Source organism: Rattus norvegicus, chromosome 13 (genome assembly GCF_021556685.1).
Source record: "Rattus norvegicus strain SHRSP/BbbUtx chromosome 13, alternate assembly SHRSP_T2T, whole genome shotgun sequence".
Classification (NCBI taxonomy): Eukaryota; Metazoa; Chordata; class Mammalia; order Rodentia; family Muridae; genus Rattus; species Rattus norvegicus.
In genome coordinates this window covers 35,842,969-35,855,732 of record NC_141546.1, presented here as the reverse complement: position 1 = coordinate 35,855,732, position 12,764 = coordinate 35,842,969, and positions in this window count along the sequence as shown.

Below are 12,764 nucleotides of genomic sequence, written 5' to 3'. Positions count from 1 at the left end.
CTCCAAGAGTTGCCACTGCTTTGGAAAGTTGTAGAACCTTTATGGCCAGAGCCTTTATGGAGGAACTGGATCACTGGGGCATGGAGACTTGAGGTTTTATAATCTAGCCTCACTTCCTTTTTATCTGTGATGTGAGGGAAGGTGTGAGTATGCATGCATGTGTGCGAGGGTGTTCATATGTGTGTGTGTGTGTGTATGTGTGTGTGCGTGTGTGTGGTGTAAACAAGAATGTGGAGGCAAAAGCGGACATTGGATATTTTCCTCTCCATCTTACTTTTTGAGACAGAATTTTGCATAGAAAGTAGAGTTCACTGACTCAGTTATACTGGCTGGGTAGCAAATCTCAAAGATCCCCCTGTCTCTGCCCCCTCGCACATACAGATGTGTGCTACTATGTAAGGCTTTTTTATGTGAGTTCTAGGAACTTGCTGACTTGTGTGGAAAGCATTTCACCAACAAATGTAATGCCCACTATAGGTTCTATATAGAACCTATTTTCTGTCTACTCTGTGCAGACACAGTGTGGCCAGTTATCACTCGCATCTGCCAAGTTCTTTCCCTATATGACGGACTGCACACACAAACCATAACCAGCATAAACTCTTTCCTTCTGAAGTTGATTTGATCATATATTTTGTAATAGCAGCAAAAAAGTACCACAGCTGAGACCTGTCTCTGTTGTCTTCCTTAAATTCTGTTGTTTGATGTCAAGCGATGAAGTGAAAACTAGTCAGCCACAGGTTCCTTGATCAGCTTCTTCCATTTCTATTCACTGTTTCCAGAGGAGCAATCTTGAAAGCCTCTTTCAGTCATGTTCATTGACTATAAAGGAAATAGGCGACTTCTCCCTATATTTCTCAAGAACAGTATGCTAAGCTATACAAAATGAGTTTCATATTTGAATGGTTATAGTCTCCTATAAGAAGATTCTCTTTATTTAAAGGAACACAAATACCAAAGTAAATATGAAAATACATGACATACCATGTTCAGGAAGATGGTTCAGTGGATAAGGGTGCTTGCCACACACCTTAACTCATTCAACTTGATTTTTAGAACCTTAGAAGCAAAGCTGTCTTCTGACCTCTACAAGTTTGCAATGGCACTTGCATGTCTGTGCACACACACACACACACACACACACACACACACAACACATGCTCATACACATACACACATACAGTTAAATAATAAAATATAGATAAAAACCATGTTAAAAGATCTCATGATTGTTTCTCAAAAGAACTATCAAATACCCCTTTTAAAACCGTGCCTTCCATGGTGTGTTTAAAATACATTGTTTCCATTCTGAATTTGTATATGATTTTTGTATTGCTTACTTTAAAATAACTATACTTTCCATCTATGCATTTGGCTTAAATTACACTTGTCACTTGATGGCTCTTAACTTTAAAAGGAGGTGATGCATTTACATGGTCAAAACTCGGTTGAACCTAGTACATGCAGGAACAGAGGGAGCAGTGCAGAGGAGAGGCCCTGGATCCAGGTTTGACAGTAATTAATTACATTACTTGACAGTCTTATTTCCGTCCAGAATAAACTGTCCATCTCAAGCATCCACAAAAGGTGGATTCCTCCATTCCTGTACACACTAGACCCTGTGGCTTATGTGGGTGTCTCATATGTATGTAAACACCATCTATGAAATCAAACATACAAAACAGTCAAGGGATGGACAATTACCAAACTACAATCAGTGTGTGCATACAAGGTGCGCATAGTGGTGCACACTTTTAATCCCAGCACTAGGAAGGCAAAGGCAGGTATATTTCTGTGAGTTTAAAGTCAGCCTGGTCTACATAGTGAGTTCAGGCACAGTCATAGTCGCATAGGGAGATCGTGATGAAAACGTGGAGGAGTATTGAGTGTTAGTGAAGTTTCTGTTACCTGAGAAACTTCTCTCTTACAGCTACCAACACCTACCTGACCTAAGTAAGTCTGTTTAAAGGGGTCCTTCCCACACTTCCTTTTAACTTCAGAGAAAGCTCCTATTTTGCATAATTGTAGTTTGGTAATTTCATGGGCTTTGAAAATATTATTGACATTTAAAATCTAATCAAACACTGTACTAAAGGAAAATTAATCAAAAGAAATAATCATAGATAGGAATGAATAATGAACCATTTGACGTATGTATATCAGGAATACGTATGAATTTTTAAATAGTAAGTAACCCGTAGCAGAGCACTAATATCAATAGAAATAAATAAGATTAGCTATGTCCATATTATTTAGCACTATGTAAAATAGATTATCTCACCCATTTGAGAAAGATACTTCTAAATTAAAATATAATGTTTATGAAAGTGAGTCAATCACCATACATAAAAAATATTGTCATAGTTTTTTAAAATGGCGTGTAAAGTACAAACAAAAAGATCCATAGTAAAGTGGGCCCAGAGGTAAACAATTGTAAGGCTAAAGATGCTGTTGATTCCTTCTTTGTAAAGTGTATATTTTTTATAAAGATACATACTACTTGAATTAAATAATTAAAATATTTTGACTGATATAAATAACCAGCTAAGCAAGTGTCTATTCATAAGCAAATTGGCTTTAAAGCATCAATGCATTCCCAAGGTCAACGAGTGTGAGTTTCTACCAAAATCACTGAGCTCTGGGAAGGCACATTCCTGTTATATATTTCACTACTGGACTCAGCTTTCTCATCAACTCAAGAGACTATCAGGGAGCGAGAGGAGAGAGCAAGGAGTTAGGAATCTAAAACAACCTTCAAACTGAAATCTACTTAAAATATAAACAACACAGAAAGAATTGCAGACCGTTTTTCTTTTTTAAGTCCTTTTCTCTCAGGAAGTATAAAAGATAAAGAATTTCATTCATTGGGCAAACCTTGGTTTAGTGTGTATGTAAAGAAAGCTTAAGTTCTGTTGGCTTGACTTAACGTCAGTTAGATCATACAAGGAGCTTTCCTTTACCCACGCAGTCCATGCCGCTTGGACAAAACAACAGTATCCATTTATACTTTAGTTTCGATATGCCTAATCTACTTCTAGAAAAAAGAAAACCTTCAAATGTAATGAAGAAACCAAGGTCACATAATGCATATTTGATCACTTCTCTTTTTCCTAAACTTGCCTCTGACGATAAATGTTTTAAACATCAAAATGTAGCTCCTTATGCTCAAATGAATATAAGGCCGGCACAGTGATCCTAGTGCATAAGGGAAATTACAGCAAGGTCAGCAACAAAAGAAGCAGACAAACAAAGGACAACCTTAGCTGTCATTTCTGGGGCACCATCCACCTTGCATTTTTGAGACCGGATCTCCCACTGGCCTGTGACAGGCTAAGTGGGCAAGGCTGGCTGGCTAAGCTAGCCTGGGATTGCAAGCATCCAACACTGCGTCTGGCTATTCCCCCTGCATTCAAACTCAGATCCTGATGTTTGCAAGGCAAACAAACACTTCATTGAATACTCCATTTCCCCGGACACCCAGTAGTGGTTTTCAAATTTATCTAAAAGTGAGTAAAACAAGTGAATCTGGAGGCTTGGTTCTGAGTTCCACTGGGCTTCAATATGGGGAGAAACTGCATCAGTTATCAGTGGTGACTGCATGTCTTTCAGTATTCAAAACCTGTCAGCCAAGCTTTCCTCTAAATGGGCCTGCTAGTAAATATTTGGACTTTATGGTCCAAATATCAAAGTGGAAAGGTTGTGTAATTTCTTACATAACCATGTAAGCCATTAATATAGGTAAGAAACAGGACTAAGAAGATACCCCAATCAATAAAATTTGAGGATCTGAGTTCAATGTCAAGAATCTCTCTGTGGAGAGGCCAGGGAATAACAGCACAATTTGTAATCCCAGCGCTAAGGACAAAGACAGGCAGATCCCTGTGCTCTCTGTCTGGCCAATCTACTATACTCAGTGAATTGCAAACGAGTGAGAGACAGTCTGTCTCAACATTTAAAAAAAGGTGAACTTCGTCCAAGTTTGTCCTCTGGACTCCACAGAAATGAGCAACATACCTTCACATACATGATATGTTCAAAAATGCAAGAACTGTTTTCAGTCACCATTCATAGACAACCAGGACTCAGCCTGGTAACTGATGTAAAATGTAATGGGGTTAGACTTCTCTTGCTTTTTAACCACATCAGCACAATCTCAATGTCTGACATACCTCCTCCAGCTCCGGACATTAACTTCTGCATCAGACTTTCCTCAACTCGTTAATGGAATTATGCCAGTCTCTTAGAACTCCACAGCAATCCATTTATATCACCCACTATAATATAATGGGCAACATAAGTGGGACGAGGAGCTCCCCTTCCCAGTTAAATTCCTGCTAGCTTTCAGTATACTTAAAATATTATTTTAATTAATGCGTTTGTCCTTGTATGCATGTGGTATTTTGAATGGGTATGTCCCCATAGTCTCATGTATTTAAGCATTTGTTCCAGCCCCAGTGGTGCTGTTTGGGAAGGTTTAGAAGGCCTGGTTACAGGAATTATGTTACTGGGGCTGGGCTTTGTGGGTGGAAAGCCTCCCACCATCTCTATAAGCACCATTTCTACTAGCTATCTCTGCTTATACTTGTGGTTTGTGATGTCAGGTCAGCTTGCTGCTCTAGCCACCAAGTTTGCTCATCGCCATGTCTTCTCAGAGGCCCGGTAACTGACCTTGTAACATCAGTGAATCAAATACTCTCCCTACCGCCAACTAACACCACTGTTCTCTGAGCATGTGGCCCTTGGATAGCCAAAACATTTGATTAGATGTATGTGCATCTCAGATTGGTTTCACCTATAACCTGTGTTCCTCATTCCCTAAGTCACTCTGCTCCTTTACCCATAAACATCCCTGAAAGGCAGATTTGTGACTTAGCCTCCTGTGTTTGTTGCCTTTATTACCTAGTAAATAAACCTTTCATCTTTTGCAAAAGTTTTGGTTTTAGGATTAGCATGTTGTTCATCTGGTAAAATGGATCGGGCCCAGTAACAATTTCATGCAATCTGCCCCAGTTTCACATGGTGGTTTGAGTGAAATGTCCCCCATAGTGTCATATGTTTCAATACATAGATGTCATCTGTTGCTACTGTTTGAGAAGATTACAAACGCTTAGGAAATAAATCCTCCCAAAGGAAGTGGGCCACTAGAGGCAGGACTCAAGTGTTTTTATTTCCAGGCCCCACTTCCTGTTCATGCTCTCCTTCCTGAATTCAGATGCAATAGGACCTTACAGCTTTCTCTGCCTGCCACCATGCCATTCTGGTTCTAATAGTCTATACCTGAAGCCATGTGCAAGAAATAAACTTTTCTTCCCATAAGCTGTTTCCTGTCTGGTGCTTTGTCATTGCAAATGAGAAGCCTAACCTTCTAAAACACTCTCACTTTCAACAAAATCTCCTACATTTTCATAATTTTGTTTCCTACTCTTTTGAGGGTAAAAATTCTCTGTGTTCATTTTGCTTTTCTAGTACACAACTAGTGTATACAAAATGGGGAACCCAATCCTGCTTACTCCCCATGACAATTCCAGACTATTCTCCCTTCCTAGAATATTCCAAATTATATTAGATAATGATATATGATATTGAGAGAGAGAGAGAGAGAGAGAGAGAGAGAGAGAGAGAGAGAGAGATTAACTATTTAAAGTCACTAATTCAGTGTCTTCCTTGCTAAAGATAACAGGCAGGTCTATATCTTGTTTTTCTCATTCATCCATTCCTGCTTTCTGTGGTCAGTGGGAAATTCTTATCTCTGGGCAACAGGAAGCTCTTTCCTGTCACCCTTATTTAGAGAACAGGTAAAGCAGACCCATATCTTGCACACTGTGGCAAAGAGGACAGACAAGAATCCTGCATTGACTCTTGTGAGGCAACCTCTTAGAGGCGACATGTCATGGTTCTGTTGACTGAACAATGATATTTGCATGGCAGGCGTTACTTTATAAACTGAACTATATTTCTCTCCCAGACCCACCTAATATTGAAAGTTTGCATGCTTCAAGGCTGCATCTTTAGAACTAACATCCATCTATACTAAGCACATTAGCTTAGATCCTTCATCTCCATTTCCTTAAATAATTTTGAGAACTGCAATGTGAAACTGTCTATCACCAACATATCTTTGTTAATCATCACAAAGAGAACAGACAAGAATCCTGTAGTGGCTCTTGTAAAGCAGCCTCTTGGCATTTTTGGCTTTTTAACAAATGCAACAATTATATCTGTTTTCATTGAAAAAGTGGTTTTTGTACAACATATTTTGATTCTGTTTTCTCCTCTCCCAATTCCTCCTACATTTTCCCCACTTCACTACCCAACCAAATTTACGTTCTTTCCTTCCCTCTCTTTATTAACACTGTGAGTCAACAATGACACATTAAATAGGTTAGACATGTTCAAGTTATACATGTTCAAAATCAAAGCTCCCCTTTCTTTGTCTATCTCTCTCTAACCACCAATCTGTACCTCACAGGAGAATAGGTATCTCAGAAGACACAAACATGTTTGTCTTGTATGTCAAATAAAAATCTTAACACAATGCTTACTCCTCACTCCTTTGCATTTAATGTCCAGTCCTTCTAACCTTTCTCTGGCTTCACCTTCAACCATACCCAGACTATGATATATTGTGTAGCATTCACCTTTAAGTTAAAACATAGGGAGACATAAAGTATGTGTAGATAGGGGCAGGGGGTCCCTTAAGATTCAGGAAGTAAATATTTAAAAATATCAAGTACAAGAGGCTCCTCCTGTCCCAAGGTTATTTAAGCAGTAGGGTCTACTGAGGAACTGAGACCAACAGAGCTGCCTGGAAGAGACTATTTGACCAATTGAGCTACCTTCAAGGTACGCAGAGAACACCATGGTGCCAGGTTGCCATACTGACGTGGACTTTTACTGATGCAGCTGCCTTTGTGTCATCCTGTGACCATAAGTAATCCTCACCCATACTCATATAAGAAACACCAATAAATGGGCTGGTTCACCAAATTAGATTTCTGTAGTATCTCTATTTTAGTCTATTGTAGGCTCTATACATGGACTGAGTAGGCTTTTGCTCATGTTACTTCAGGAACAGGGCCCGTTTGCTGTCATCCTAAAATAAGTTGTGATCTTCATAGAAAATGTATCAAAGGCCTCAAGACTGGCCCTTCTTTCCCTTTGCCCTTGGATAGCTATCTGTTCACACTGTAGGTAGAGCAGCCCTTTGCAATCAGGCAGCCAATCTCACACTACTCCAGTGAGAGCCATTCTCAGAAGACCCATAGTTTCATGACTGCTAAGGTTCTGTGTGCTCTGCCTTTAGTGTCATTTCCAGCTTTGGAACTCCTACCATCTTCTCCCATCTCAGTTCTTTCTAGTTGCTCTGCTCATTTTCTTCCTCTTTAGCATGTCATATGCACTCTTAACTGGGGACCATTTTGCTTGCTTTTAATTTATCTGGGATGTTAAACCCAGGGAATTGTAAGACCATTTCCTTATTCCCAACTCTCCCAATAAGCTCCTATGCTTGTCACAAAAACAGATCCCCATTCCCTAACCTTCTGCTCCTTTATTTCTTATAGTACATATTTGCTTATTATGATGCACAACTCCTCCCAGATAGTTTTCTCTAGGTGTATATATCCATGTATACAATGCTTAACATAAAATATCTACCCATGAAGCACTAGCTTTGCAAGATAATACATATAAAGCTTCTTGACACAACTGGTCATAGTTTGGGATTCCTGGGAATATTTCAGTAAACTTTTTTAAAAGAAAAAGTCTACAAACATTTGATATTGCATATATGTTGTTACTTTATAAGGCTGGGGATATTGTTCATGATAGAGTGATTACTTAAGTGTGTGAGGCCCTAGATTTGATCCTCAGTACTGTGAAAGGATGAAAGAAAGAAAGAAAGAAAGAAAGAAAGAAAGAAAGAAAGAAAGAAAGAAAGGAAGGAAGGAAGAAAGAAAGAAGACAGATAGATAGATAGATAGATAGATAGATAGATAGATAGATAGACAGACAGACAGACAGACAGACAGATAGATAGATAGATGAGGGAAAACAGGAAAGGAAAAAAGAAAATAAAGTTTATTACTTTATAAATGGTGTGTGTGTGTGTGTGTGTGTGTGTACATTTGTGTGTGAGTATGTATAAAGATAATACTGAATGTATCACTTAGAAAGTGTTCAATATTGTGTCATTTATATCCTCTTTCAGTTTATTGCAAAATATTTATGTGATATTTGCAAAATTGAAGTTTTATGTGTACAGTATCATAGCCTGCCTTTCCATCCAATATGCCATAAGGAACTAACATAAAATGATTTAAATGCCATATAATGATTCTAACTTCCAAACACCATACTTTATTTAGCCATTTCCTCACCGTGAGACATTGAAGCTGATTATAAACTTTATGTTTTCATAGAAATAGAGTATCTTTTATGTAAGACTTTGCTCATATGTCTGTGAGGACAAAATGAATTGCTGAGTCAAAGATCATACTTGACAAACTCTTGACAGAAAAACTATGCTAATTTTTATATAATTTGCTATAAACAATTTTTGAATCCGGGCAATATGATACCTTCAATAGTCCAAAATTTTTCATTCACAAAAAAGAAAACAAGAGATGAAAAGAAAACTAAAGTAAAGAAAGAAAAGAAAGGCTATTCTCACTATTATAAATAAGGCTGCTATGAACATAGTGGAGCATGTGTCTTTGTTATTTGTTGGAGCAGCTTTTGGGTATATGCCCAAGAGAGGTATAGCTGGGTCCTCAGGTAGTGCAATGTCCAATTTTCTGAGGAACATCCAGACTGATTTCCAGAATGGTTGTACCAGTCTGCAGTCCCACCAACAATGGAGGAGTGTTCCTCTTTCTTCACATTCTCGCCAGCATCTGCTGTCACCAGAGTTTTTGATCTTAGCCATTCTGACTGGTATGAGGTGGAATCTCAGGGTTGCCAGAAGCTGAAAAGAACCCAGATGCTCTTCAACAGAGGAATGGATACAGAAAATGTGGTACATCTACACAATGGAATACTACTCAGCTATCAAAAACAATGACTTTATGAAATTCACAGGCAAATGGACGGAACTGGAAAATATCATCCTGAATGAGGTAACCCAATCACAGAAAAACACACATGGTATGCACTCATTGATAAGTGGCTATTAGCCAAAATGTTCGAATTGCCCTAGATGCACAGAACAATGAAACTCAAGAAGGATCACCAAAACCCAGATGCTTCACTCCTTCTTTAAAAGGGGAACAAAATTATCCTTGGGAGGGAATAGGGAGGCAATATTTAGAACAGAGGCTGAAGGAAAGCCCTTTCAGAGCCTGCCCTACATGTGGCTCATACAGCCACCAAACTTGATAAGATGGATGAAGCAAAGAAGTGCAGGCTGACAGGAACCTGATGTAGATCTCTCCTGAGAGACACAGCCAGAATATGGCAAATACATAGGCGAATGCCAGCAGCAAACCACTGAACTGAGAATGGGACCCCCGTCGAAGGAATATGAGAAAGGACTGAAAGAGCTTGAACAGGCTCAAGACCCCATATGAACAACAATGCCAACCAACCAGAGCTTCCAGGGACTAAGCCACTACCCAAAGACTATACATGGACTGATCCTGGGCTCCACCCTCATAGGTAGCAATGAATAACCTAGTAAGGACACCAGTGGAAGGGGAAGCCCTTGGTCCTGCCAAGGCTGGACCCCCAGTGATTTCTTGGGGGAGGGTGGAAATGGAGGGAGTTTTTGGAGGGGAACACCCATATAGAAGGGGAGGGGTTAGGGGGATGTTGGCCTAGAAAACTGGAAAGGGAATAACATTTGAAATGTAAATAAGAAATACCTAATTTAATAAAGGGGGGGGGGAGTACATGCTGACAGAAGCCCAATTTAAAAAAAAAAAAAAGAAAAGAAAGGCTATTCTCAGGGACTGAAACTTTGGTCATTAAACTTGTCAGCAAGCACTTTTACCAGCTAAGCCATTTGCCTAGCACTATATCATTATTATTTGAATTAGAATTTTTAGATCTGGAATGTGATTGATCCATTTCTCATGTATCTAAGACCAATTCTTGTCCCATTCAGTGTCCCAAACCACTGAATCTCAGTCAAAACCCTGGTCATAAAGGTATAAATCCCACCTCTGCAACTTATTAGAGTTAGCCTTTGGCTGGGCACCAACCATCAGTTTAAAGTTGAACTCACCTAGTACTGTTCTGCATCTGGTACAGTAGCACATCAACAAGAAGATAGGTGCGTATTTCATGATGAATAAAGCACTCTATACCTCATAAGGACTTTTGTTCAAGAATTGTTTGCTAGTAAAAACATTAGTTCAGAATGTGACTCTCATAATTTCCAAATCAAGCAAAAGGGAGCTAGAATTTTGTCTCAGAACTCCCAACACAGCAGACTGTAAGCAAAATTTATACACAGACATAATACTTGTGTGACTTGTAGGCTGTATAAATCTTTCCTCACCAAAATAACATGTTTATCTTGCCTTGTACCCTGACTTAGACTGTATCCTCATGGAGGGCCAATGAATCCCAGTGCTTTAGGTGTCTGTCTACATGGTTGAAACTAACTTTAAAACAGTGGCATTTTAACTCACTATCAACATAGGTCTTCTTGATTTGCTCCTGAAGGAAACCTATAGCTGAGAGGATTCTATTTGCAGAAGAATATATCAGGAAGCAGAGCATGACTCTAAGATGAGAAGGTTTAAGTTGGTCGTGGGAATTGTGATTTGAATAAAATGTGTCACCCACAAGGATATGTATAGTCACCTAGTGACACTGTGTCAGATCATGGAACATTTATGTAATAATGCCTCATTGGAGGGCTGGAGGACTAGGGGAAGGGCTTGAAGTCTTATAGCCTGTCCTGACTTCATGCTCACACTCTGCTTCCTGACTACAAATTTCATGTGACTAGCCAGCCTCTTGTTTCTCCTGTCATTTCTTCTCCACCATGGTGGAGTGTATCATCTCAAACTGTAAACCAAGTCAAGTCCTTCCTCACTGACATTGCTCCTTTCACCAATTTGTCTCAGCAACAATAACAGCAACTGATAAAAACATTGACTCAAAGACTATTAGTGTATAGCAAAATAAGTGGTTATCAACTGCCTAAGGGGACTATACAATAAGAAAAAAGTAAGACAGAGTGGGAAATAATATATTCAAGAAATGAAAACATTTTGCAAGTGCAGAAGAAGGATTAACATCTCAGGTATTTCCTCATAAGGCAACTAGGCAGGGCTGTGCAGGAATTAAACACTATGTTTATGTGTTTATGAATTCCCAAAAATTAAAATTGCTGTACCTCAATTCCTGTCTCTGAATAGGCCTGAGTGGATATCTCCAAGTGATAGAGATCATATGAGTAAAGAGCTATACCTTTAAAAACATTGGCTTGAAGAGTTGGGCGTCATCCACTGCCTATTGAACTCCCTGTTACACTGAACTCATTCAGTCTATTCTTGGATCTATAAAGAATGACTCATATCCTGTAATTCTGGAACATCAAACAAATCTCTTAAACATATCACAAGAGTTCTTATACTGTTTCCCAGATTCATTAAAAATAAAACTATACAGCCAAGATAAAATTATAAAAATTACCCATGCAATCATTTTTGGAAATTCAAATTTAACCAGGGATTCCACACTTAATCTTTCAAGCCTGTCCTCAACTTAACTTAATCAGTGTGAGAAAACTTCTAGACAATTAGATCTTTATGACCCCTTGACCTAAACCAGAAGGATAGAGAGAATTTAAACAAAGACATCAGAAGCAAATTAGGACTGAATATCACTACTTTGTCTGTCTCTCCAGAATGCACAGTGCTCAGATCTGTTTTGCACAGATAAGACTGAGAATGGAGAGGGTATAACTTTCAGTAGACCTGCCCCTAGTTTTCTACTTCTGTTCAGCAGATCCTAAATCCTGAAACCACGTAGTCTGCAAATTAGAAGTTCAGTCTGCAGACCAAGCATTTCAACTATAACCCTGTGGGGACATTTCAGATTAAAGCTATAGAAGTTGTTTTAGTTTGCTGTTTCTATGATAAAACTCTGGCCCAGAGCAACTTGAAGAATAAAGGGTTTATTTGGCTTCCACTATTATTGAAAGGAGAAACTGGGGCTGTGTGCTCACACACAAGCAGCTTTCTTATAGTGCCCATGACTACCTACTCGGGGGTGGCCCTACCTACAGCGTGCTGGACCATCTCACAGAAATCATCCACCAAGATAATTCCTCACAGACACAGCCAAAAGATCAGTCAGATTGAGGCAACTCTTCAAGTATCCTTCTTCTCTGGATACTCCATTTTAATTTGGAAATAAAATCTAAGCAACACACATAAAAATCCTCAAGTCCATCCATTCGATAATGTCATCTGTCTCAGAATAATGTGTTCTAGTTTTATTTCTGTTGCTGTGATAAATTTCTCTGATAAAAGGCAATATATGTGGAGGATAAAGGACTTACTTTAATTTGCAGATTATATTCTATCAATGAGTAAAGTCAGGGCAGGAACTCGACCAGGACAGTGAACCATTAAGGAAAGCTGTTTTCTGCTTGTTCTCTGCCTCACAACTAGCCACCCTTTTTACTGACCAGGAACTTCCACCCAAGAACACTGCCAATGACACTAAGTTTGGCCCTTCTATATCAACTGATAATCAAGACATGCCCACAGCCAGTCTGAGCTGGCCAATTGAGACTCCCCTCTGCAGTG